Source organism: Hemitrygon akajei, chromosome 7, assembly GCF_048418815.1.
Source record: "Hemitrygon akajei chromosome 7, sHemAka1.3, whole genome shotgun sequence".
NCBI lineage: Eukaryota > Metazoa > Chordata > Chondrichthyes > Myliobatiformes > Dasyatidae > Hemitrygon > Hemitrygon akajei.
This window is the reverse complement of record NC_133130.1, coordinates 64,750,207-64,778,105: the sequence shown is the minus strand read 5'-3', so window position 1 is coordinate 64,778,105 and position 27,899 is coordinate 64,750,207. Positions and strand designations below refer to the sequence as shown.

The following is a 27,899-nucleotide window of genomic DNA, read 5'->3' as shown; positions in this document are numbered from 1 at the left end:
TAACTGAAAAAAACTTTCAGTATCTTGCTTTATATTATTGGCTAGTTTGCCCTCATATTTCATCTTTTCCCTTATAGCTTTTTAGTTGCCTTTTGTTGGATTTTGGAAGATTTCCAATCATCCAACTTCCCACTCACTTTTGCTACCTTATGTGCCCTTCCCTTGGCTTTTATGCAGTCTTTAACTTCCCTTGTCAGCCACTCCTGCCGTTTTATTATTGGAAAGTTGTTGGATTCCATTATTAAGGATGAGGTTTAGGGGTACTTTTAGGCACATGATAAAATAGTCTGGGTTCCTTAAGCGGAAATATTGACTGACAAATCTGTTGGAATTCTTTGAGGAAGTAATAGTCAGGATGGAAAAAGGAAAGAGAGTGGATACTGTTTGCTTGGATTCCTGTCGGCCTTCAACAAGGTGCCCCACATGAAACTGCGCTTCAAGATGAGTGCCTGTGGTATACTATCATGGACAGAAAACTGGCTGACTGGCAGAAAGCAATGAGTGGGAATAGAAGGGAGAGTTTTCTGGTTGGCTGCCGGTGACTTATGGTGTTCTGCAGGAGTCAGCGTCAGCTCCTCTACTTTTCACACTATATGTTAAGGATCTGGCTGAATAGGGTAGAATACAATGTTTGGTCATGATGTTTGATAAAGGGAATATTTTCCAAATGGGGAGTAAATTCAGAAAGGGCCTTGGGAGTCATTCAAGGTTTCCCTCAAGGTTAACTTGCAGATTGAGTGGGTGGTAAGGAAGGCAAATGAAATTTTAACTTTCATTTTGAAAGGACTATGACATTAAAGCACAGGTGCAAAGCTGGCACTTTAGAAGGCATTGATCATATTTGGAGCATTATGAGCAGTTTTGGGCCCCATATCTGAGAAAGGATGTGCTAGCATCGGAGAGTCCAAAGGGGGCTCATGAGAATGATCTTAAGAATGAAGGGGTTAATATTTGAGGAGTATTCAATGACTGTGGGTTTGTGAAGAGGGTGTGGAGAAGGATGCAAGGGCTTGTGTTGTGATTCATTCTGAGCTGCTGCATAACAGAGAGCTCTCTGATCTATGGGCTGTTCTCAGGGGCACACACCAAGATGAACATCAAGTGCAGATTATCAGCTCGGTGAGAGATGCCCTTGGTCTGCCAGCACATCGAGATGTCCATGGAGCCATGCTGCCAGACTGCAGGAGTACATTAAATGTTGAGGTGCACACTGATGCTTGGAGCAGCCATTGTAGGTGCTTGTTGGGGAAGAATCACAGTGTAGGGTTCTTCTTCTATTGGAGAAGGAGGGGCCGGGTTGGGGGAGGAAGACGCTCAATTATTGTTGTAGTTTTCTACCCCAGAGTGCCACATGAGTACCAGCAGTGCTATTGACGTGTATGAATGTAATACAACAGTACTGAAAGCTTTGACTATGAATGTAAAGAATGAAAAGGCGTTGAACAGTTTATTCTTGTTAACTCTGGGCCTGTATTCACTGGAGTCTAGAAGAATGATGGGGATCTCATGGAAACCTACCAACTATTGAAAGGCCTAGATAGAGTGGATATTTCCTGCTATGGGGGAATCTACAACTGGAGGCACAGCTTCAAAATAGGGTGTCTCATTGGAAGAGTGATGAAGGGGAATTTCTTCAGCCAGAGGTGGTGAATTTGTGGATTCTAGGCAGGCTGTGGCAGGCCAAGTCTTTAGGTATATTTGAAGCAGAGGCTGATAGATTCTTGATTAGTTAGGGTGGTCAAAGGTTATGGGGAGAAGGAAGGAGAATGGGGTTGAGTGGGAAAAAAAGTCAGCCATAATCGACAAAAGGAGAAAACTTGGGGCTAAATGGCCTAATTATGCTGCTATGCCTTCTGGTCTGGAACCTGTGCTGAAAGTGGCATATTGTTCAGTGTGATTGTTTGTGATGTGGCTTGATAATAATGATATACGTTTCAGGGGTGAGACATGGCAGAACCCAGATCATTCTGTAGATAAGAACTGGATCCTGACGGTAGCTGACTTCTGTCTCTTTCAAGTGAGTTAAATGACTGGCCCCTAACAATTCCATCCCAAGTTTGTATGTTGTTCATGGCAGGTAGTTAGGAGGTGGTGGTGTTACTGACAGGCAGTCCTTGCCAGTGACCAACAGGACCACTATATCGATAAGATGGATATATCCTGATTACTTGTAAGACATTAAATTGAATCTGACATTACCGCTTTGTTCAGGGATGTTCTATCTGGTGATACAGATAAAATGGCAGTAAAGTGGGTCTTTTAAATTATAAAATAGAATATTGTATTGTTTTCATAATCCTTCTATAATTTGTGCCAAATAATGTTATAGTTTGCAGTCTTTCTTTGCAAGCTGTGTTTAAGCTTCCAGAGACCTCCTTAAGGTCCCCCTGATGGTCCTGAGAATATTTTCTGGAGAGATGACTTCACTGCAATCTTGGAAGCAGAAAATCAACATTTAATAATATTCCTACTACACACACAGAGGTTCAAAAACCTAATATTCCACCTTAGGAAACTATCCGCAGTACCTGAATTCTTTCTATCTTCAACACACAGATTCCCTTTAATACTGGGTGTTATGAGACAAAACTAACATCAGGTGAGCTTCCAGCTGGTATGAGGCTCAAGGCTGTTGCAAACCTCAAATCCCATGTCCCTGTTTCAGGTTTGCAGCTGTTCCAATGCCATTTCCAAGCTGAATATTCATATCAAAACTGATAGAAATTCACGTTAAATTTTTCTTCCTGTTCATGCGAACTGCATCAAACCTGCAATCTCCATTATGATAAAGGGACACAAAATCCCTGTTGTAAAAATAGTATCGTTTTCAATTGCACTTCCTGCCCTGTTTCTTCCCTAATAACGTGGCAGCTTAGTTGCTTTCCTACATGAGCTGAAACAGCTAAACTACTTGGCCTCTGTTATCTAGCCTCTAATGGCAGGTGACATTACTAACTTATTTTCTGAAGGAATTCAAGAGCTCACTGTACAGTGAGTGTATTGTGACAGTTGTGCAGGGGAAGCGCCTATTGCTTAGGTTCCCCCTACTGAATCCTGCAGCCACAGTTGAAAACATTTCTGTCCCAGGCCCCATTGCACTTTAAGGAATCTGAGCTAACCCAGTAACTGACACAGGTATAAAAATATCAGACTATTCTGCAAGCCAGGCAATTATATACTTTTGCTGTGTTTTATCATGTACAATTGGTAGGCACAGGTGACACACTGATCAGGTGTACCTGCATAATCACTTCCAAAAATACATGCCATTTTGAATAATTTCACCAAAAATCCTGCAGCTTCAACTTAATCACTGTGAGTAAGACATAAATCATACATGAATATAAATCAACCCTCAGCTGTGCAGGATTGGAGGACTCATTGTTTAATTTTATTGCAATGGGAGCGGGGTTTTTTTCAAAATAAAGGCAGTCTTATATATATGTAGGATGTTGGAATTAAATCTACATTTTTATGTTTTAATGCTGTTAACATTCAGAATTTTCTGAGACCAGCAAATCAAACTGATCTTGTTTATTGAAGAAATGGTTTATCAGCAGTTTGGAGCCTTTTTAAGGAAAAGATTGCTAATGGTTTCTGCGAATCTTACTAATTAAGATTTAAATTTCAGAAAGGATCAAAATACTTCGACAGGTTTTTGCTTCCAAATAGTTCTTTTCATAGCTATATGGTTTTTCAAAGTGTGATCTCGGTAGTCTATCTTATTTGAATTCAAATCATGCTCTGTTTGAAAGCATATTCTCAACACCTTGATCAGGGATTGAAGGCAACAAGGAAAGTTTACTTTTTGATGTCAGTAAGTGTCAAAAATTAAAAAGTCAGTTGCTAGTCTCCATCAAATTATGAGTGACTGATTGAAATCTTGTTTCATATCAAAATGTATGCCTTTGGATTTTCTGAATTGCTTTTGAAAATTCATATCCACTTTAGCCACTTTCATGAATGTTAAATTACTCACTGTGGAGCCAGTGAAACAAGTGGAAAACTTAGAATTGTAGAATCATGCTTGATAACGTTTGCATTCACGGATGACAGAGCGATACAACCACCATTGTTATTCTGATGAAATGAAAAGCATTAATATAGCATTGCAAAATACATGGGAATGTTAGCAAATTATCTGCTGAAACATCAGGATTAAACAAAAAAATGCTAATCATTTTCATGATTTAATGCTACCACAACATACCAATCAACTGCCAGCATGCTGGTACTTGATGTTTAAATAAAGCTTGTAAAATTATGCAGATTTGGGCACTTACAGAATCTTAATTCAATGTATTAATGTGGCCAAATGTGCTTTATTGATAACTGAACTAAATTAGTGCTCACATGAAAATTCCTTACAATAGTATTCCATATTTTACAATTACGTAGTTCTGGCCACTTTTATGAATATGGTAAGAGGTGAGTATGGAGGTGTTTTAACTTACCTGTGGCACAATGTAACATGCACACCATGTCCGTTTTCAGTTATTTGTGGGAAGCAGTAAGGAATTTCAGGCAACAGATAAGAATTTCCTTTCAGGAACCTCTATTCTATTTTAAATGTTATTCTCTGTTTTCACCTTCGCAACGTATTAAATACTATGATCAGGGAATATAACTTGGAGAATAATTGTCAGAGTTCAGGAATTTTGGTCCTCAAAGCATAAGGACAGACTACCATTAAATCTAAATATAAAGTGATTTATTCAGTCACTGTAAATGTTTAGCATGATACATTCCCTATGTGACATAAATGTGCACCCATTGGTTTTGGATCCATGATATTCCCTTGGGCTCCATTGTGGTTATCACGCATGAAATCAGTCCAAGTGATGGTGCTTACGGTTCTGTCAGTAAGGGCCAACATCCAGCTCCACAGTGGAGAATCCGAGGATAAAAAGGCTGCCGGTGTTATGAACTGGCTATTTGTGTCTGTTACATAAATATCACTCGAATCATTTAGTAAGTGACTTGAGAAGATAAGGACTGAGACAAGTCTTTGCAGATCATCAAGTAGAATTAATTCAATATATCAAACTTTTCTATCTTTCATAGTATAATTAACCTTTATGTAATATTACAAACACACATTGCAACTTGTACAAAGGAGCTTCTTATCTGACGTAAGAAAACTATCTCTTCCCTTTTCTTTATGTTCAAAAGCTTGTAATCATAGGTTTGCTTTTAAAATTGAACTGACTGCTCTTGTCTATCTCCTTTTTTAATCCCGCCCAGTGTATCAGGGTCAAAGAACTAGAAGCTAACAAATACAGTAAGTATGTGGTTTCTTGTAAGTTCTGAGAGACGCTGGTGTGGTGAACTACATATACCTGTTTGGACATGCCCCCCCACCCCCGCTGACTGCTCCCGTGGCTCCTCCCACAGACCCCTGTATAAAGGCGATTGGAGGCACTGCTCCTCCCTCAGTCTCCAGGATGTTGTGTGGCGGTCTCTTGCTGCTGATAGTGCTCTCTTCCAGCTAATAAAAGCCTATCTCTCACCTCACGTCTCTGAGAGTTATTGATGGTGCATCAATTTTATTAGCTGGAATTTTAAAACATGGAGAGTATTTTACGTCCGGAAAAATTGGACATTGATCCTCAAGCTCCAGAAGCAGCTATTGCCTTTGAACTCTGGCTTGCATGCTTCCAATCATACCTGGAAGAGATTCCCGTGACTGAGCCTGCTATCATGCACAGAGTTCTCCTCTCCAGGGTCAGTCCGTGAGTATACTCCCTCATCAGAGACCTGCCGACCTTTCAAGGGGCACTGGATGCCCTCAAAAGACAGTACCTGCGGCCGGTGAACACCGTCTATGCGAGACATTGCTTAGCGACACGGCGGCAGCGGGCCGGAGAGTCGAGCGCTGAGTTTGTCCAAGCCCTACAGACACTCGTGCGGGCCTGCGACTGCAGGGGACTGATGGTGGAACAGTATGCGGAGCTCCTGGTACGAGACGCCTTCATTGTGGGGATCAGGTCAGTGTACGTGTGCCAGCGGCTGCTGGAAAACGCCAATCTTACCTTACGCTCGGCGATCGAGCTGGCTAACACGCTGGAGGCTGCTCTGCACAACACTGACCAGCCGCGCGATCTCCCGCCAGCCCTGTGGACGCCGCAGACCCCGCCACCCGGCCAATCGACCTCAGCTGCTGCCACTCGCGAGTCCGTGAACTCCCCGCAACCCTCCGGCGAATTGACCACAGCTGCTGCCAGTCGCAAGTCCACGCAGTGTTACTTCTGCGGACTTGAAAAGCACCCCCGAAAATGCTGCCCGGCCTGAGAAGCTACCTGCTCCAGCTGCGGAAAGAAGGGCCATTTCACCAAGGTCTGTAAATCTACACCATGAGCAGGGTCGAGCAGCGCCGCGTGTGAGGCATGGGGGTCACCATCTTGGTCGCCACCATCTTGCCTGCTTGCCTCGTGCGAGGCATGGGGGCAGCCATCTTGGTCGCCGCCATCTTGCCTGCCCGCCTCGTGCGAGGCATGGGGGCAGCCATCTTGGTCACTGCCATCTTGCCTGCCCGCCTCGTGCGAGGCATGGGGGTGGCCATCTTTGTCGATGTCACCTCGCCCCGCCTCTGACCCATGGGTGCTTACCGGGCACCAAGATGGCGATTCAACTCTGGCCTCCGTAACCCTCAACCAAAGCGCTCCACACCAGCTTGCAAGGTCAATGATGGACATCCTGGTGGAGGGGCACAGGACTATTTGCCTGTTTGACATGGGCAGCACTGAGAGTTTTATTCACCCAGACACGGTGCAACGCTGCGGACTCGTGACACGGCCGGTAAGCCAGAGGGTCACCATGGCTTCTGGGACACATTCCACAGGGTTGTGTAGCAACATTGGTGGTGCAGGGCACAGAATATCGGGACTTTGCGCTACTGGTTATGCCTCAACTGTGTGCACCTGTGCTATTGGGGCTGGACTTCCAGAGCCACCTGAAAAGTGTGACAATGGCATATGACGGGCCCCTCTCACCACTCACTGTCAGGAATCCTCAGTTTTGTGGGACTTCGTCATATACCCCGCTACTGACCACACACAAACACCGACCCACACATCCCACCCAGCACCATGCCGACAGCTGCGCTACTGACACCACTTGCAGCCTCTCCACCCTCAAGATCCCTCCCCCATCGCTGTTCGCCAACCTGACCCCCGACTGTAAACCTGTGGCAACTAAAAGCAGGAGGTACAGCGCGGGGGACAGGGCCTTCATTCAGTCAGAGGTGCAGTGGCTGCTCAGGGAGGGGATCATTGAGCCAAGCACAAGTCCTTGGAGGGCCCAGGTGGTTGTTGTTCGGACCAGGCAGAAAAATAGGATGGTCGTGGACTATAGCCAGACCATCAATAGATTTACGCAGCTTGACGCATATCCCCTACCCCGCATCACGGATATGGTCAATCAGATAGCTCAGTACAAGGTGTACTCGACCATAGATCTGAAATCCGCTTACCACCAGCTCCCCATCCGCCCAGAGGACCACCCCTACACCGCCTTCGAGGCGGGCGGCAGGCTCTATCACTTCCTGCACATCCCCTTCGGTGTCACGAATGGTGTCTCTGTCTTCCAGAGGGAAATGGACCGGATGGTGGACCAGTGCCAACTGAAGGCCACATTTCCATATCTGGATAAAATCACCATCTGCGGTCACGACTGGCAGGATCACAACACCAACCTCCAACGATTTTTCCAAGTGGCCAAAGCTCTGAACCTTACCCATAACAGGGACAAGTGTGTGTTCGGAACCACCCGACTCGCTATCCTTGGGTATGTCATGGAGAATGGGGTCATTGGCCCTGATCTTGACCGTATGCGTTGTTAGAACTCTAACACCCTGTTAGAACTCCCTCTTCCCACCACCCTCAAAGCCCTCAGATGGTGCCTGGGCTTCTTTTCCTATTACGCCCAATGGGTCCCTCACTACGCAGACAAGGCCCGCCCCCTGGTCAAGTCCACCGCATTTCCCTTCTCAGCCGAGGGCTGCGCAGCCTTCAGCCGCATTAAAGGGGACATTGCCAAAGCAACGATGCATGCGGTGGACGAGACCATTCCCTTCCAAGTAGAGAGTGACGCCTCCAACTTCGCGCTGGCTGCTACCCTCAATCAGGCAGTCTGGCCAGTAGCATTCTTCTCTTGTACCCTCCAAGGCCCTGAAATTCGGCACTCCGCGGTGGAGAAAGAAGCCCAGGCCTTAGTGGAAGCTATTAGGCACTGGAGGCACTATCTCGCCGGCAAAAGGTTCACCTTGCTGACCGACCAGCGCTCAGTTGCGTTCATGTTTAGCAGTGGGTCATGATATCCTGTACCGGCCTGGAAGGCTCAATGAACCCCCTGATGCCCTATCCTGGGGAGTGTGTGCCAGCGCGCAGCTCGACCGGCTATACACCCTCCTTGCAGATCTTTGCCACCCGGGGCTCACCCGATTTTACCATTTCGTGAAAGCCCGGAACCTGCCTTACTCCCTTGAGGACATCCGGACGATGACCAGGGACTGCCAAGTCTGCGCTGAGTGCAAACCGCACTTCTACTGTTCTGAAAAGGCGCAACTTATCAAGGTCACCCGCTCCTTTGAGCGACTGAGTGCTGACTTTAAGGGCCCCTCTTCCCTCCACAGACCACAATGTCTACTTTCTCAACATAATCGACGAGTACTCGCGGTTCCCCTTTGCCATCCCCTGTCCCAATACCACTGCCACGTCCGTCATAAAAGCCCTGCGCCAGCTCTTCACTCTGTTCAGATATCCCTGCTATATCCACAGTGATAGAGGGTCCTCGTTTATGAGTGACGAGCTGCGCCAGTACCTGCTGGCTAGGGGTATTGCTACTAGTAGGACCACGAGTTATAATCCCCGGGGAAATGGACAGGTGGAGAGGGAGAATGCCACAGTGTGGAAGGCCACACTTTTAGCCCTTAAGTCAAAGGGGTTGCCGGTCTCTCGCTGGCAGGAGGTCCTCCCCGAGGCACTCCACTCTATTCGCTCCCTGTTATGCACGTCCACCAATGCCACCCCTCACGAGCGCCTATTCTCTTTTCCCAGGAAGTCTGCCACTGGGACCACCCTACCAGCTTGGCTGACATCCCCAGGGCCAGTGCTGCTCCAGAAACATGTGAGGAGCAATAAATACTCCCTGCTGGTCGAGAGGGTTCACTTACTACATGCGAACCCCCAGTATGCTTACGTGGTCTTACCTGATGGGCGGGAGGACACGGTCTCCGTCCGCGACCTGGCGCCCGCAGGAGTAGCGGATCACTACCCCGAACACTCCACGGTAACTATGAACCCTGTACCCGAGGTGACACTGCGCACACCGAGCCCTACACAGACTCCTCACGACACTCCTATACCGGGCGCCTCGCACACGCATGAGGGATCACTGACACCTCCAGTCAGGCTGGAACCAACACAACCACCGTCTCCGGTGCAACCACCTCCGGCACCTGTGCAATCACCACCACCGGCATCTGTGCAATCACCACCACCGGCACCTGTGCAATCACAGCCGGTGCTACGTAGATCGCAGCGACAGATTCGACCACCTGATAGACTTAACCTGTAAATATACTTGTAAGAAACTTTGCCCCATGAGGACTCTCTTTTAAAACAAAGGGGGGGGGTGAATGTGGTGAACTACATATACCTGTATGGACACGCCCCCCTGCTGACTGCACCTGTGGCTCCTCCCACAGACCCCTGTATAAAGGCGATTGGAGGCACTGCTCCTCTCTCAGTCTCCAGGATGTCGTATGGTGATCTCTTGCTGCTGATAGTGCTCTCTCTTCCAGCAAATAAAAGCCTATCTCTCGCCTCACGTCTCTGAGAGTTATTGATGGTGCATCAGCTGGTAAGTTGTTCATTTGCAGCCTCTTTGTAAACGGCATCAACGTTTTATACATTAGGAACTTAATACCCAGATTATGCACATTTTAATGAAAAATTTAAGTAATTCTTAAATGTAATGTGATATACAGTCTTGCTATGAAAAAGATGCTGAAGCACTTATAAAGGCAGAGTTGTAAGAAAGTGAAAGCTCTGCCTAAATGTTTAATTGTGTCCATGCTGACCAAAAGAACAATGACTTTGTTAAATCTGGCTCAGCGCCCTTTTCTTAACTTATCATTTACAAATTTTAAAGTACTTGTTCAAGACGGTGAGGATTTCTGCCCCCACCAGCTTTTCAAGTCAGTGATTACTGGATCTCTTCAATTCTTTGGTTGAACATTTTCCTCCCTCAGCTGTCCTCTATTTAAGGATAGGCATCAAGATTATCTTCAACACTGGCAGCCCACAAAACTGCGTTCACAGCCCCTTTCTCGTCATGGACGTTCCCTGTTCTCCGCTCTCCCATCCGGCAGACGATACAAAAGCCTGGAAGCATGTACCACTAGGCTCAAGAAGCTTATTGCAGCTTCTATCCTGCTGCTATATGACTATTGATTGGTTCCTTAGCAAGACAAGATGGAGTCTTGACTTTGCAATCTAGCTCATCATGGCCTTGCTCCTTATTGTCTAGTTGGACTGAACTTTCTCTGCAATAGATGCACTCTATTCTGCACCCTGTTATTGCTTTTCCCTTGATCTGCATGGATGGCATGCAAAACAAAGCTTTTCACCATGCATTGATACCCGTGTCATGAATAAATGAATATACCAGTTACCTTTGTTTCCAGCTGAAACCTTCAACCTTCCTCACTGTCAAACACACTCATAATTTTGGTAACATTGACAAACATCTTAACCATGCCTCCCACATTTAAGGCCAAATCTTTTGTTATGTACCATGAAAAGCAAGAGACATAGATCTGAGTCCTGAGGAATTCCCTGTATATGGCTTTCCAGTCACTCATCCTCCTGTAGATTATTACCCTTTGCTTTCTCCTACTCACTCTAATCCACTTTATCACTTTCCTTGGATCCCATGGGACATTACATTCCAGATCAATTTTCCATGTGGATCTTTCTCAGATGCCTTGCTAAAATCAATGTAGACTACATCAAATACAGTACTTTTATTTACTCTTCTTGTACCAGCTTAGAGAATGTAATCATTGGAGGCTAGAAGTTGCTATCAACCCCTTGCATTGAATGCACACATCTAATAATGGCCAGGCATTATACTTCACTTCTGAAATTTGATTTTATTGAAATCAGTGATACCCAGCTCCTTATGGAGGTGTGACTGATGTAGTTGTAGAAAATTTGATCTTAGGTTTTCATGTCACATGTTGATGTCAGTCACAGGTGAATTGAAGAAAGGGGCTTCAAATAAGCGCAGAAGCAATGGAGGTAACAGCAGTTTAAGGCAAGGTAACCTTAATGTTGTCAGGCAGCCTGATCAGAACCAAAATGAGGTTTATTATCACTGACAAATGTCATGAAGTTTGTTGTGTTGTGACAGCAGAACAGGTTAAAACAAAACTACTATAAATTATAAAATAAATATATAGTACAAAATAATGAAGTAGTGTTCATAAACTGTTCAGAAATCTGATGGCAAAGGGACAAAGCTGTTTCTAAAACACTAAATGTGGGCCTTCAGCATCCTGTACTTTTTCCCTGATGGTAGTAATGTGAAGAGGGCATGTCGTGGATAGTGAGGATCTTTAATGATAGATGCTACCTTCGAGAGGCACTGCCTCCTGAAGATGTCCTTGATGGCACGGATGGCTGTGCCAGTGATGGATCTGGCTGAGCATACAACCCTCAGCAGCCTCTTTCCATTTCGTGCAGTAGAGTCTCCACACCAGCTGTGATGCAACAAGTCAGAATGTTCTCCACTGTACATCTGCAGAAACATGCAAAAAATCTTCCTAACATGCCAAATCTCCGCACTCCTAATGACGTAGAGCCACTGGTGTGCTTTCTTTGTGATTACATCACAGTGTGGATCCCAAGCTAGATCCTCTAAGATGTTGACACCCCGGAACTTGAAGCTCATTACTTGACCCTTCAATGACCAATGACCGGATCCTCTACAGTTTGCTTATCGTCCCAATCGCTCTACGGAGGACGCAATATCCACCACACTGCACACAGTTCTCTCTCACTTGGACAATAAAGACAGTTATGCCAGAATCCTGTACATTGAATTCAGTTCAGTGTTCAATACCTGATGCACCATCAATAACTCACGCCGAGACTTAGGAAGTGAGATATCGGCTTTTACTGACTGAAGAACAACACTACATCCTGGGAAAAATGAGGGAGAGCAGCAGGCCACAGTCGCCTTTATACAGGGGTCTGTGGGAGGAGCCACAGGGGCAGTCAGCAGGGTCTTGGGAGGAGCCACAGGAGCAGTCAGACAGGTATATCTAGTTCACCACAATACCATTATCCTGCAGAGACTAGTGGAGAAACTGTCACTGCTTGGCCTTAACACTGCCATGTGTCACTGGATTCTGGATTTCTTGACAGAGAGACCACAGTCAGTCCGTGTTGGCAGGAACATCTTTGACTCCATCACACTGAGCACTGGATCCCCAAAGGCTGTGTGCTCAGCCCACTGCTGTTTACACTGCTAACACATGACTGTGCAGCCAGATTCAAGGGGAACCTGATCATTAAATTTGCTGATGATACCACAGTGGTGGGGCTCATCAGCAAAAATGATGAAACAATGTACAGGGAGGAGGTCAAACACCTAGAGAGCTAGTGCAGTGACAACAACTTGATGTTTAATGTCACCAAAACCAAGGAGATGATCGTTGATTTCAGACGGTCTCAGCCTGAGCACACACCCCTCAGCATCAGTGGCTCCACAGTGGAGAGAGTGGAAAACATCAAGTTCCTTGGGGTGCAGATCTCAGACAATCTCACCTGGTCCAGGAACACCACTGGGATTGTGAAATGGGCCCAGCAGAGATTGCACTTTCTGAGGAAGCTTAAACAAGCATCACTCCCCACTAACATCTTAACTACAGTCTACAGAGGCGTGGTTGAGAGTGTGAACCTGGTACTCCAGCTGCAGTGTTGCCAACAAAAAAAGCCTTGCAGAGGGTGGTTAGGGGAGCAGAGAAGGTTATTGGGGTCTCCCTACCTTCTGTCCAAGACCTCTTTCAGAGTCGATGCCTCCAGAAGACACGGTGATGCGCCATCAATAACTCTCTCTGAGACGTAAAAGCGAGATATCGGCTTTTATTGACTGGAAGAAGGAACAAGCTGTGGTTGACCACCATACTACATCCTGGAGACAGAGAGGCCGGGCTCAGACCTCAATCACCTTTATACAGGGGTTAGTGGGAGGAACCACAGGAGCAGTCAGCAGGGGGCATGTCCAGACAGGTATATGTAGTTCACCACACACGGTACATCATTAAAGACCCCTCACACCCTCTCCATAAACTGTTTGTTCTTCTGCCATCAGGCAAACGTTACAGGAGCATCAAAACTAAAACCACAAGGCTACTAAACAGCTTCCTCTCACAGGCAGGCAGACTGCTAAATAGCTGCTCTACCTGACTCTGCTTTGGACACTTTTAACTTGCACTGGACACTTATAACTCGATTTTAACTGACATACGGCTGTTGTGTTTTACTATTTATTGTTGTGTTTACTATTTATTGTTGCGTTTGTTATGTTATGATTGCACTTGCCCCTGGGAAACGCTGTCTCATTCTGCCCTGCAGAGCTGATGTATGGTTGGAATGACAATAAAGTTTTTGAATCTTGAATCTTGACCCTTCTCCTGACTTCCCGTTTCTGAAATCCACAATCAGGTTGTGGGGGCATTCTGAACTGCTGGCAAAAGGTAAATACATTTCAGCTCAATATCTAGTTTAATTGGTAGACACAGAGTTATTTCTCAGTATTTGTATTCCAGCTAAATATATTTATTATTAAAAATTCATCCATATTGATGTGTATGAATTTAACCTGCTAATCCATAGTAATATTGCTTTTGTGATTCTCAGTGGCCCCTTTAAATCACACAATAATGATTTCAGTTATAAATTTCAATCCTTGCTGGATAGTAAGATTTTTGTTGCTAATATCACAGAAGCAAGTAAACTTACCACCGATCAGTCTAGTGGATGATCTAGGATCAGAACCCTCAGGGCATGTTGAAGCTTCAGGAAAGCAACTTTCTCATCTCTGCCAGTGATATCCGCATAAATACCAGGAAATGTCAAGGTTTGTCAAAGCCTGTCACAAGTTAGTTAAAGGCCTGGAACTGGTTGAGAAGTGGAATCAGCACTTCCAGCAGCCTCATATGCATAAACTCAGAAGCCCCAGCTTCCTGCTGCTGCCTTTGTTTCCGATTTCCCTGTTGTGCTCCAGTGTTGGGTATCTCACAAAGCAGTGGTGCATGGATCTGTGACAGTTCCCCACCCCTTACTCTGGGCAATCTGCCTGTAAATCCTGGATCTGGTTAAGCCTAGGAGAGCATCTTCATACATTTGACAGGAATGACTCTGCGGGACTAAGGTATTAGTAAATTAACTCTTTTAAATGAATTACTTTGAGTGTTCTTAAATAATTTTGTCCTATAGTTTTTGTTTCCTTCAGATTTTAATAGCTTTTATGAGGATGGCTATAGTTAGTGCTGCTTCTGCAAGCTGGCTTCCGTCCTGATCTCCAGTGATGTCCATGTGGAGTTTTTAAGTTCTCTCTGTGACTGCATGGCTTTTGCCTGCTGCTCCTGTTTCTTCCCACATCCCACGACATGTCGACAGGTTAATTGGCCGCTGCAAGAGAATCAGGACCTGTGAGAGGGGAGTTGGACTGAAGCGAAAGCCCCGAGAACCAGCACAACAGAAGGAAACCATTGATTGTTTGATTTTTAATGACCAAGAACTTACAGCAAGTTTTTGATGTGCTGGCTCACATCTTTACAACTTTATCGTACAACTTTGGAACATTTTCTATTCTTTTTTTTTCAATTCTGGGCATAACTGACATTTATCACTCATCTGTAACTGCCCTTCAGAAGGCAGTAGAATAGTACAGGGACAGGCCATTTGACCCAAGGTGCCTGTGTCAACAATCCAAATTAATCCTGTATGTTGTCTATATTCCTCCATTCCCTGCCTCTTTATGCCTTTTGATTTTTGCTAACATTGCTTGTCCTGGCTGTATGTTCAAGATACCTATCACTCTCTGCCTCTTAAATCTCCTTTAAACTTTCTCTCTCTTACATTAAAGCTATGCTCTCTAGTACTTGGAACTTCCATCCTGAGAAAATGACTTTGACTATCTAAGCTATCCTTGCCCTGCGAAATAGTACATACTTCTATCAGGATGTCTGTCAGCCTCCAAAGCTCCAGAGAAACCAATCCAAATTTGTCCAGCCTCTCCTTATTGCTAATATTCTTTAATGCAGACAATGTCTCTCCAAAGGGATGTTGCCTGCATTAAAGAATATTTGCCATAAGCAGAAACTCTCTAAAGGCTTCACCTCCTTCCTGTAATTTGGTGATTGGAAATGCACCCAGTATTCCAAATCTTTATAAAGTTGTTGCAAAATGACATCCCGGCTTTTATACACAACACCTGACCAATGAAGACTTTACTTCTTTGCTTTATACTGAGTGTTGCTACTTTCTGGCAATTATGGACTCGTACCCCATGTTCACTCTGTATATTAATCCGAATCAAGTTTACTATCACTGACATATTTGTGAAATTTGTTGTTTTGTAGCAGCAGTACATTTGAAGACAAACGTTACTATAAGTTACAAATTAAATAAATAGTGCAAAAGAATTCATGGAACGTTCAGAAATCTAATGGCGGAGGGGCAGAAACTGTTCTGAAAACATTGAGTGGGGGGTCTTCAGGCTCTTGTACCTCCTTCCCAATGGTGGTGGTGAGAAGAGGGAATGTCCCGGATGGTGAGGGTCTTTAATTATGGATGCCACCTTCTTGAGGCATTGCCTCATAAAGGTATTCTCGATGGTGGGGTAGATTGCACCCTTGATGGAACTGGTTAAGTCTACAACCCTCTGAATCCTCTTGCAATCCTGTGCATTGGAGACTCCAGTCCAGTTTGTGATGCAGTCAGTCAGAATGGTCTCAACTGTACATTTGCAGAACTTTACGAGAGTCTATGCTGACATTACCAGATCTCCTCAAATATGTGATGAAATAGAGCCACTGGTGTGCCATCTTTGTGATTGCATCAATATGTTGGGCCCAGGATAGGTCATCTGAAATGTTGACGCCCAAGAGTTTGAAGCAGCTGAGAAACTTTAACTGGAGCAGTGAGAGATTGAAGAGTTGGTCAGCACAAATGCAGTTGGGGCCTGATAACTGTCTTGCATCCAACAGTGCCTTTAACTTCACATGGAATTGCCATTTCAGTATTACGAAGGGATTACGTAGGTCATACCTGGACTTCTTGTAGTGTTCGGTTTGCCAGTTTTGAATACCACATATCTAGCCTAGAATGCACAGTGAATTTCCTTGTTTATCCTTGGCTTCTGGTTTGGAGAGACTCAGTATGTTCTTGAAGGCATACACTAATCCATACAGGTCTTGAAGTTAGTTAGAGCCGTAGCATAGTCATTCAAATCTAAAGATGAATGTCTGAATACAATCCCTTCCACTGAATCTATGAAGTCCTGTGCCTCCCTTGTCCAAATCTTCACTGTCCTCACCACTGATGCTGTGGACTTCAGTCTTTGCTTATATGCTGGGAGTAGAAGTTGAAGTTCAGGTTTAATTATCATTTAATCATACACATGCATACAGCTAAATGAAACAGCGTACCTCCAGATCCAAGGTGCAAACCACAGTGCATTCAGTCACACATAGCACACAGTACATACAGTTACGATAACATGTACAATCATAAAATAATATAATATGATAATATAATAAAATAATAAACAGGTCCCTGAGTGGCCAGGTAATCAGACTTCCCAAAGTGTGGGAGTGGGATTTCCCAGTAAGTTTTCTTGATGATTGTATAGTGATCAAATGTGTTGGTCCCTATGGTTCTACAGGTAGATGGTCAGAGACTTCTTCAGGCTAGCCTGGTTGAAATCTTCTGCGAAGATTGGGAAGCTGTCAAGGTGCACCGTCTTGTGACTGCTGATCAGTGCTCAGCTCCTCCAGTGTCATCTTGATGTTGGCCAGAGATGGAATGTACGTCACTACCAGGATGATGGTGGAGAACTCCCTTAGCAGATAGCATGGATGATTTCCAGGTCAGGAAAGCAGGACTGAGACAGAACTGTCATGTCTGTATACCACAATGAGTTAATCAAGAAGCAAATCCCATTACCTCTGCCTTTCCCTGACGTTGCCATCTGGTCCATACAGTGGATTGTGAAGCTTCCATGTTGGATTGTAGTGATGGAACCATGTCTTTGTGAAGCGGAGACAACAGCAGTCACCAATGGCCTTCTGGTGCAGGTCTTGTTCTGTGGTCTTCAGTTTTACTTTTCACAGACTGTTTATTAGCAAGGAGTATGGTAGGGAGCGAGAACCTTAGGGCCTTCTATTTACTGCAGACTTTGTCTTGCCATTCTCTGTACACGTTTTCAACTAGTCTACATCCTGCCGAATCATTTGACAACCTTCCTCATTATCCATAACATCATGTGTTTTTAAGTCATCTGCTAACTTACTAATCAACCCACCTACCGCATTTTCATCCAATTTAAACATAAAGGAAAGGTAATTTACTCCATATCCAAGAAACCGAACGGTGGGTTACTTAGAGGGGAATGTTCAGGTGATGACGCCGAATGCACTTACTGCCCTTGTCCTTTTTGGAGGCAAATATCGTAATTAATGGGATGCACTGGATTTGTCTCCGCAGGTAATTCAGTGGATTTTGTAACGGGTACACACTCGTGTGTATCTTGTGCAATCTGGCAGAAGGACCAAATTATTATGACGGTAATCGAGTGGACTTTGTCAAAGATACTGTTAAGTTTCTCAAGTGCTACTGGAGGTGGTAATATTACTTGCCACTTATGAGCTCATGCCTGAATATTGTTCGGGTTCTGCTATGTGCAGTTTCATTTGCTGAGGAGTTGTGAATGGAATTAAACATTGGTTAGTCATAAGCAAACTTGTCCACTTCAGACTGAATTGAATTGACTTTATTTCTTACATCCATCACATACACGAGGAGTAAAAATCTTCACGTTACATCTCCGTCTAAATGTGCAATTGCAATCATAGTAATTTATAATCATTTATAATAAATAGAATAGTCAATGTAACATAGAAATACACTCAAATCAGAGTGAGTTTATCAGTCTGATGGCCTGGTGGAAGAAGCTGTCCCGGAGCCTGTTGGTCCTGGCTTTTATGCTGCGGTACTGTTTCCCAGATGGCAGCAGCTGGAACAGTTTGTGGTTGGGGTGACTCAGGTCCCCAATGATCCTTTGGGCCCTTTTTACACACCTGTCTTTGTAAGTACCCTGAATTATGGGAAGTTCACAACTACAGATGCACAGGGCTGTCCGCACCACTCTCTGCAGAGTCCTGCGATTAAGGGAAGTACAGTTCCCATGCCAGGCAATGATGCAGCCAGTCAGGATGCTCTCGATTGTGCCCCTGTAGAAAGTTCTTAGGATCTGGGGGCCCATACCAAACTTCCTCAACCATCTGAGGTGAAAGAGGCACTGTCACCACTGTTGTGCCTTTTTCACCACACGGCTGGTGTGGAAAGTCAGTGATGATGCAACAAAGGATGGTTAGGTCCAGGGCACTACCCTGAGGCATTTTGCAGTGGTAACCTGGGCTGGGATATTTGATCCTCAGCCATCTTCCTATAACAGAGGTATAACACCAATCATTGATATGTTTTCCCCTTGATTCCCTTTGATTTCAGTTTTATCAGAGCCCTTTAAAACATTGATGTCAAAGGTAAGCACTCTCATCTTACCCCTTGAAGTTAACTGTTCCGATTCGTGTTTGAACCAAGGCTTTGATAAAGGCTGGAATTGAGTGAGCTTGACAATACCTAAACCGGACACTGATTAACACTTTACTAGTAGAATGATTGACATTGAATGATTGGCAGTAAATAGCTGAATTGGTATTGTCCGCTTTTAGTAACGAGCATAACAGGTCAGCGTTTGACATCATTGGTAAGATGTAACTGCACTGAAACAGCTTGGTTAGAGGCAGGGCTAATTCAGAAGCTTAAATCTTCAGGACTATGGTATACATCTACACTGATCCCATACTCTTTGCTGTATCCAGTGCTGTCAGTCTTTTCTTGATTGAACTCGGGTTTCTGGACTTTTATTCCTGGCCTCTGAATGGTGGAACCCAGATCCAAGAAGTTCCTAACCAAAAAGCAAAGGCCCAGACACTCAAAAACAGCAAAATAAGTCAAGAAATTAAGATAAGATACACAAACTGAATAAACTAATTAAACAAAAGCAGTTAAGCACTTAAAATCCATACAGAAATGTCAGCCATTCCCTGTCACGGCTGGATTTACCTTGACAGTTTCTGAAAGCTGCTGGTGGGGGTTGGGTAAGTGTGCGGGCTCTTGTCAGTAAAGTTGCAGTGTGCAAGACATCCACAACAGGCAAATCTAGCCAATCTGAAATGAATATAGACTGATTGGATTGTGGATGCCATTGTTTAATGAGGTACAGTATCCCAGATTGCACTGATAACTATGAGATGATGTTGGATGTTGGGGACATTTGTACCATGGTGAACTGACTTAGCTGATTTGACTATAGTAGTAAGACTAGTGGTGTAAGATATTGGGAATTAGCAGCATGAAGCTGGTTAAGCCATGCTAAAATCTCTTAAATTTGTTGTGATATTAACAAGGAAGCAAAGAGGTTGGAGCAAGGGCAGAAGTTAAATGAAGCAGCTGCAGAGGTGTTACTGCAGAAGGTCGTTGGTGTTTAGAGCTGAGGACCATCCTCCATTGAAGGTTAACATCAGTATAGTTGACTGCAGTTTCACAAGAGCGCTGAACCTGAGAGCAGGTGAGGAAGCAATGCGTTGGTCTCGGCAGGGTTGTCAAGGCAACTGTTCTTAACTGTTGCTTCATTTTACCATGTTGCATGTTAACACCACTTCATTCCAAGCTTGGTGAAGCACAGTATTCCAGTAACTACTTCTACACACACAGACGTGACCCTTCTTTATTGGGGAAGGTTTGGACATAATTTTTAAATTGTCCTGCTATGTTCAATGACTGGTGCAAGTCTCTGCTTCTAAACTCCCTTTACACGGCATCATGTGAACAATGAAATAGTGCCAGCAAAGCGGATAGGAAAGGTCGGGGGTCACTTTGCTATGGGCTTTGACTTTCCATGAAAAGAGTATTATGAAAACTCTGACGTTGAAGGAAATGGATCAGTGTGATTTTTGATTGGTGGGATATGTTTTGTTTATTCATCATTCACCCAATCACTCACTAATGAATGCTCATTCCTCTTCCTAACTCTAACTCACTGGTAGGAAAGGAAAGGGAGCTTGATATCAGTTCACTGCTATGAATCAATGAGCTACACTGGAACAGTAGTTGGCCCGCAGACAGAGCACGGCAGATTCTACTGAGAAATTTTCTCCCTGCTATAATCTTCCTCTGGGCATCTGGTTGGGTATTTTTGCCATGTGGGCTAATGGTTCCAGAAAGTGTCTGGCAGGCTGCAGGTGGAGACTAGCTGACTCCCAAGAATCCACACTGAGTTCGTTTTATGCATCTCAAAGAAACTCTTACTCCTTCCTGCCCCACAATGATGAGCAGAAACTTAAATGCCAGCTACGATCTATGGACCGAAAGTGGCCCCTGCAATTCGATGCAATAGGGATTTTGCTTGCAATCCAAACATGGATAAATTCTTAATCCATCTTCAGATTGCAGTCAAAATCCCAAATGAATCAGAGTTAGAAAGTTTTTCTATAATTCTAATGATAATACTGGAATTTGGAACTTTTTTTTAGGTTTATGGTTACACAGGGTACAACAAAAAAATATTGAAATGATATTTAAAAAGTTCAAAAATGAAGTTCTTAACATAAATAGAATATGGAAATAACCATATAACAATTTCAGCACAGAAACAGGCCATCTTGGCCCTTCGAGTCCGTGCTGAACGCTTACTCTCACCTAGTCCCACCGACCTGCACTCAGCCCATAACCCTCCATTCCTTTCCTGTCCATATACCTATCCTATTTATTTTAAATGACAAAATTGAAACTGCCTCTACCACTTCTACTGGAATCTTGTTCCACACAGCTACCACTCTCTAAGTATAGAAGTTCCCCCTCATGTTACCCCTAAACATTTGCCCCTTAACTCTCAACTCATGTCCTCTTGTTTGAATCTCCCCTACTCTCATTAGAAAAAGCCTATCCACATCAACTCTATCTATCTCCCTCATAATTTTAAATACCTCTATCAAGTCTCCCCTCAACCTTCTATGCTCCAAAGAATAAAGAAATAGACCAAGCTGCATCTATGATCTAAGCAGTATTTTCCAGTATTTGTGATTTTACTTAGCAGTTACTGTGGAATTACCGTTGCCTTCAGTCTGGACTTGTGCATTGGTTTTACCATTCTAGATACTCAGTGTGGGAACATGGGTGAGAAAAGCCATTCCACATTTGTGTCACCCTCTGAGCAAAGAAGTTTCCCCCAGGTTCCCCTTAAACATTTTAACTTTCATCCTTAACCTATGATCTCTAGCTCTAATTTCACCTAATCTCAGTTGGAAAAGCCAGCTTGCATTCACCCTGTGCATGCTCTTCACAATCTTGTCTACCTCTGTCAAATCTCTCCACATTCTCCTATAGTCCAGGGAAAAGTGTCTAATTTATAACCCAGATCCTCCTCAACCCCTGGCAACATCCTTGTGTTTGAAGATGTAAATGAAGATGTAAAGTATTGATTCTTTTTGCCATCAAAACAAAGTTCAAAATTCAATTTTTAAAATGAGTATAAAGGAAGAGTGAAGTTCAAAGTAAATTCATTACCAAAGAACATGTATGTCACCATATACAGTATTGTGCAAAAGCACATATATAGCAAGGGTACCTAAAACTTTTGCACAGTACTGTAGTAATTTTATAAAATGCACTTTACTGCTACCACAAACGAAAACAAATTTCATGATATATGTGAGTGATGATAAACCTGATTCTGATATGGGTCTCTATTGTGGACAGAGTGGGAAAGGGCAGGGAGAGGGGAATCATGGTTGGGAAAAGGGGAAGGAAGAGGTGAGGGAGCAGGAAGCAGCAGAGGGACATTCTGTAATGATAAATAAACTAGTTGTTTGGAATCAAATGACCTTGCTTTGTGTCTCAGGGCTTGGGTGCCTGCACACATACCATCTCCCAGCACTGGTACTCCTTCTCTGCCACCGGTCCCACACCCCTCCTGCGATGGTTCACCCTCATCATTCCCAAGATCCTTCACTCCCGCCAGATTTACACACTCACTTTCCACTCCATGTTGACAGATATAGTACTGTGCAAAATTGTTGGGCACCCTAGAGATATATGTATACAGTATGTTTATATGTGTGAGTCTATATAAATAGAGAGAGGGAAAGAGAGCTCGGAGCCTAAGACTTTGTATATACGCCTAAGACATGTACACAGTAGTGTACAACCCCGAGATTTGTTTTCTTGCAGGCATACTCAGTAAGTCCAAGAAACATAGTAGAATCTATAAAAGACAGCACCCAACAGGACGTAAAAAAAACTAACATGCAAAAGACAAACTGTACAAATACAATGAAAAAAATGAAATAATAGAAAGCAAATAACCAATTTCAAGAGTGTGAGATGAAGCATCATATGGATGTGAAAGTGAGTCCATAGGTTCTGGAATCAGTTCAGTGCTGCAGTGGAGTAAGGTTGAGAGAAGTTATTATCCCCACTGGTTTTAGAGCCTGATTGTTAAGGGGTAATAACTGTTCCTGAACCTGGTGGTGCAAGTTTGAGGCTCCTGTACCACCTTCCTGATGGCTGTAGCAAGAAGAGAGCATGACCTGGGTGGTGAGGATCCCAGATGATGGATGCTGCTTTCCTGCAACAACACTTTGTGCAGATGTGCTCAATGGTTGGGAGAATTTTACCTGGGCTGTATTCACTAGTTTTTGCAGTTTTCATTCAAGGGCATTAGTGTTTCCATATGAGGCCATGATGCAACTACTTACTATACTCTCCACTATACATCTATAGAAGTTTGTCAAAGTTCTAGATGTCATGCTGAATCTTCACAAATTTCTCAGGAATAGAGGAACTGCGGTGTTTTATTCATGATTGCACTTGCGTGCTGGGTCCAGGACAGGTTCTGTGAAATGATAGCACTGAGGAATTCAAAATTGCTGACCCTCTCCTCATAAGAGGCTTATGGACCTCTGGGTTCCTCCTCTTGAATTCAATAATCAGCTCCTTGGTGTTGCTGACATTCAGTAAGAGGTTGTTGTCGTGGCACCACTCAGCCAGATTTTCAATCTTCCTCCTAAATGTTGATTTGTCACCACCTTTGAACTGGCCAATCACAGTGGTATCATTAGAAAACCTAAATATGGAATTGCCTCACAGTCATAGGTATAAAGTGAGTCAGGCAGAGGGCTAAGTAGACAGCCTTGTGGTACACCTGTACTGATGGAGATTGCTGAGGAAAAATTGTTGTCTATCTGAACTGATGGGTCTGCAAGTGAGGAAATTGAGGATCTAATTGCACAATGAGGTATTGAGGCCAAGGTCTTGAAGTTTATTGATTAGTTTTGAGGGGATGACGGTATTGAATGCTTGATAGAGAGCATCCTGATGTACGTATCTTTGCTGTTCAGATGTTCCAGGCTTGAGTGAAGAGCCAATAAAATGGCATCTGCTGTGGACCTGTTGTGTCGGGAGGCAAATTGGAGTAGATTCAAGTTTCTTCTCAGGCAGGAGTTGATCAAGTCAAGTCAAGTCACTTTTTATTGTCATTTCAACCATAACTGCTGGTACAGTACATAGTAAAAATGAGATGATGTTTTTTCAGGACCATGGTGTTACATGACACATTACAAAAACTAGACTGAACTACGTAAAAAACAACACAGAAAAAAACTACACTAGACTACAGACCTACCAGAACTGCATAAAGTGCACAAAACAGTGCAGGCATTACAATAAATAATAAACAAGACAACAGGGCAAGGTGTCAGCCCAGGCTCTGGGTATTGAGGAATCTGATAGCTTGGGGGAAGAAACTGTTACATAGTCTGGTCGTGAGAGCCCGAATGCTTCGGTGCCTTTTCCCAGATGGCAGGAGGGAAAAGAGTTTGTATGAGGGGTGCATGGGGTCCTTCATAATGCTGTTTGCTTTGCGGATGCAGTGTGTAGTGTAAATGTCTGTAATGGCGGGAAGAGAGACCCCGATGATCTTCTCAGCTGACCTCACTATCTGCTGCAGGGTCTTGCGATCCAAGATGGTGCAATTTCTGAACCAGGCAGTGATGCAGCTGCTCAGGATACTCTCAATACAACCCCTGTAGAATGTGATGAGGTTGGGGGGTGGGAGATGGACTTTCCTCAGCCTTCGCAGAAAGTAGAGATGCTGCTGGGCTTTCTTTGCTATGGAGCTGGTGTTGAGGGACCAGGTGAGATTCTCTGCCAGGTGAACACCAAGAAATTTGGTGCTCTTAACGATCTCTACCGAGGAGCCGTCGATGTTCAGCAGGGAGTGGTTGCTCCGTGCCCTCCTGAAGTCAACAAACATCTCTTTTGTTTTGTTCACATTCAGAGACAGGTTGTTGGCTCTGCACCAGTCCGTTAGCTGCTGCACCTCCTCTCTGTAAGCTGACTCATCGTTCTTGCTGATGAGACCCACCATGGTCGTGTCATCGGCGAATTTGATGATATGGTTCGAGCTGTGTGTTGCAGCACAGTCGTGGGTCAGCAGAGTGAACAGCAGTGGACTGAGCACGCAACCCTGGGGAGCCCCCGTGCTCAGTGTGATGGTGATGGAGATGCTGCTCCCAATCTGGACTGACTGAGGTCTCCCAGTCAGGAAGTCTAGGATCCAGTTGCAGAAGGAGGTGTTCAGGCCCAGTAGGCTCAGCTTTCCAATCAGTTTCTGAGGGATGATTGTGTTGAATGCTGAACTGAAGTCTATGAACAGCATCCGAACGTATGTGTCTTTTTTGTCCAGGTGGGTTAGGGCCAGGTGGAGGGTGGTGGCAATGGCATCATCTGTTGAGCGGTTGGGACGGTATGCAAACTGCAGGGGGTCCAGTGAGGAGGGCAGCAGGGTCTTGATATGCCTCATGACGAGCCTCTCGGAGCACTTCATGATGATGGACGTGAGTTCAACGGGATGGTAGTCATCTAGGTAGGACACTGAAGACTTCTTCGGCACAGGGACGATGGTGGCGGCCTTGAAGCACGTTGGAACGGTGGCACTGCTCAGGGAGATGTTGAAGATGTCAGTGAGGACATCTGCTAGCTGGTCTGCACATCCTCTGAGCACTCTACCAGGAATGTTGTCTGGTCCAGCAGCCTTCCGTGGGTTGACCCTGCACAAAGTTCTTCTCACATCTACCACGGTGAGACACAGCACCTGGTCATTTGTAGGAAGAGTGGACTTCCTCACCGCCACGTCATTTTCCGCCTCAAAACGGGAGTTGATATGTTTCATCACTGGCCTCTCAAAGCATTTCATCTTAGTGGATGTAAGTTATCATGAAACTTACATTTTTCATGGATGATTTAAGTCAAAATTATATTGTGATGTTTGCATTCCAGGACCCGCAGTCTGAACCTTGCAAAGGCAAAGATGCGTGTTTTATTCCACCTCTCCTCCTCCTCCTCTCCTAAACTTGGACAGGAGGGAAATGGAGTTTAAGGTACCAAGTGACTATTGTTAATGCTTGTTTTAACAAGAATATAATTACTTGTTGGGCTATTCATGTTGCTTTGTAGAAAAAATTTCCTATCTTAGTTTATATTTCTAATAAATTCAAGGCAACACCAAAGATCTCTGTAGGTTCCCTCAATTCACTGTTCGGAACCTATTTTTGATAATTTTAACACTTTTCTAATTGAGCTTCTGGAATCTGTTATGGGCTATCCACATGGGTGTAAAAACACAATGGATATTGTGAAATAAGATCATTTGCAGAGGCAAATTTGGGATAATATTGACCCCTTATCAACAGTACTTATTCATAGATTTGTCTTTTGAAATTCACTCTTTATTCCAACTTCAGCCTTGACCTATATTTTTTTTGTCTTGCTGTTAAGATTACTGGCAGCTAAAATAATTGTCCCACTGCCGTTAACTCTAGCAGTAATCAGTTACTGCTAATGGGATTGAATAGGGCAAGTGGGGGATGGTGAGCTGGTAGAATTACCAATGCATCAACTGTTCTCCTATTTGTAAATAATAGCAGGCATAAAGCAAAGTGCACTGATTACAAGAATGAAATGAAACAAAACAACAAAAACAGAATTCTGAAGAAATGCATATGCATAGCAATATAAATCCTGGATGTGAAAAAGAGTGTGGGTGTTTCAAGGGTGCACGCATCCCAGCACATTTAAAAAAAAATCTTTTGAATAAAGATGAAAATAATGCCTTCAGTGGAGTAGGAAACTTTTTCATCTGTTACTATCAAAGCACCACTTAGATCCTTGGCTGGGCCTGTGTTTTCTTTATCACGGCAATGACTCCAATACTGTTTTGTGCAGAACACAGACAGTACTAATGCAGTAGCTTCCTGTATTAAGGGAAAATTATTGTGTCCTTATCTCAGTCAAGGGGAGAAACAAGACCATTTCACCAAATTGCACAACTAAATTTCACAACTAATTAGAAAAGTGGCAAACTAAGGAGTACGGTAAGTAAACAGGTTACAAGGAATTCAGCTTGATTGGGGGAAAAATACAAGTGAAAGAACCAAAACTTCAGAGAGGCAGAAAGAAATTTCAATTTCTTTGTCAATTACCATAAATAGGATTAACCGTGATCAATGAAGACTGATCTCTTCTTTGAAAGCTCACCTTACTAATGTGCATGTAGGCTCAGACATGAAGAATGGCTACTTAACGGAAGCCCCAACAAGCAGTTAATTAAGGAGCTTTTTCTACAATCAGTCCTTGCCATTAATAGTGGATAAAGTAAGAGATATTCAGATTAAAACACGCCCACCATTAAGGTATTTTTCTGAGCCCTATCTGGAAATATAAATGGTTTAAAGGTTGTACAACAGCACTGTTTTTCTGGGGAAGAATATCGCTGATGCATTTACACAGGAAGGTAGCAGGACTGGCAGTAAGTGCTGGATATAAATGTGACAGTGCCTATTTCCCAGTGTGTCTATTTTGGGAGAGTGACTAATATGCTCTCTCACTTTTTAAACACTTCTTGCATTCCACCATTTAACATGAATGCTCAATACTCTGTACAGTATAACCATGGAAAATGGTCTATGCATCTGAGTGAGTGACGCATAGACCCAAGATGTTACTGCTAAGATATAGGAGCAGAATTAGGCCATTTGGTGCGTCAAGTCTGATCCGTCATTTCATTGTGGCTGATCCAATTTTCCTCTTGGCTCCAACCTCCTGCCTTCTCCTCAAATCCCTTCATGCCCTAACCAATCAAGAATCAGTTACCAGCTACTTTAGGTACTGGATTCCCCAGTTATCTGGTACTTTATCAGAACTGGACACAATATTTAGAGACCTGCATATTTCCCTTTTGACTTTATTCTTTTTTTAATATGAACTGTCCTCCAGAGAAAGATGAATGGCAATATAAAGTCATTGTCAGGTGGTTGACTAAGTTTCCATTAACTTTTCCAGATGTATTTTATCTTTATCTCAATAAAGCTGTCACAAAGTCAGAATGGCATCTGTGATGGTTAAGAGGGACAACGCTCTATTAATTGGAGCACCTCTGGTCAAGTATCAAGGTAGCAATTTTATTTTGTATTTTAAATATTGAAT

At 43.9% G+C, this 27,899-nt stretch overlaps 1 long non-coding RNA gene across 2 annotated transcripts in view; it reads left to right on the top strand.

Annotated features, from left to right (window-relative positions):
* Positions 1–27,899, top strand: part of LOC140730002 (uncharacterized) — a 194,263-nt gene that overhangs the window by 89,163 nt on the left and 77,201 nt on the right. The window lies entirely within an intron of this gene.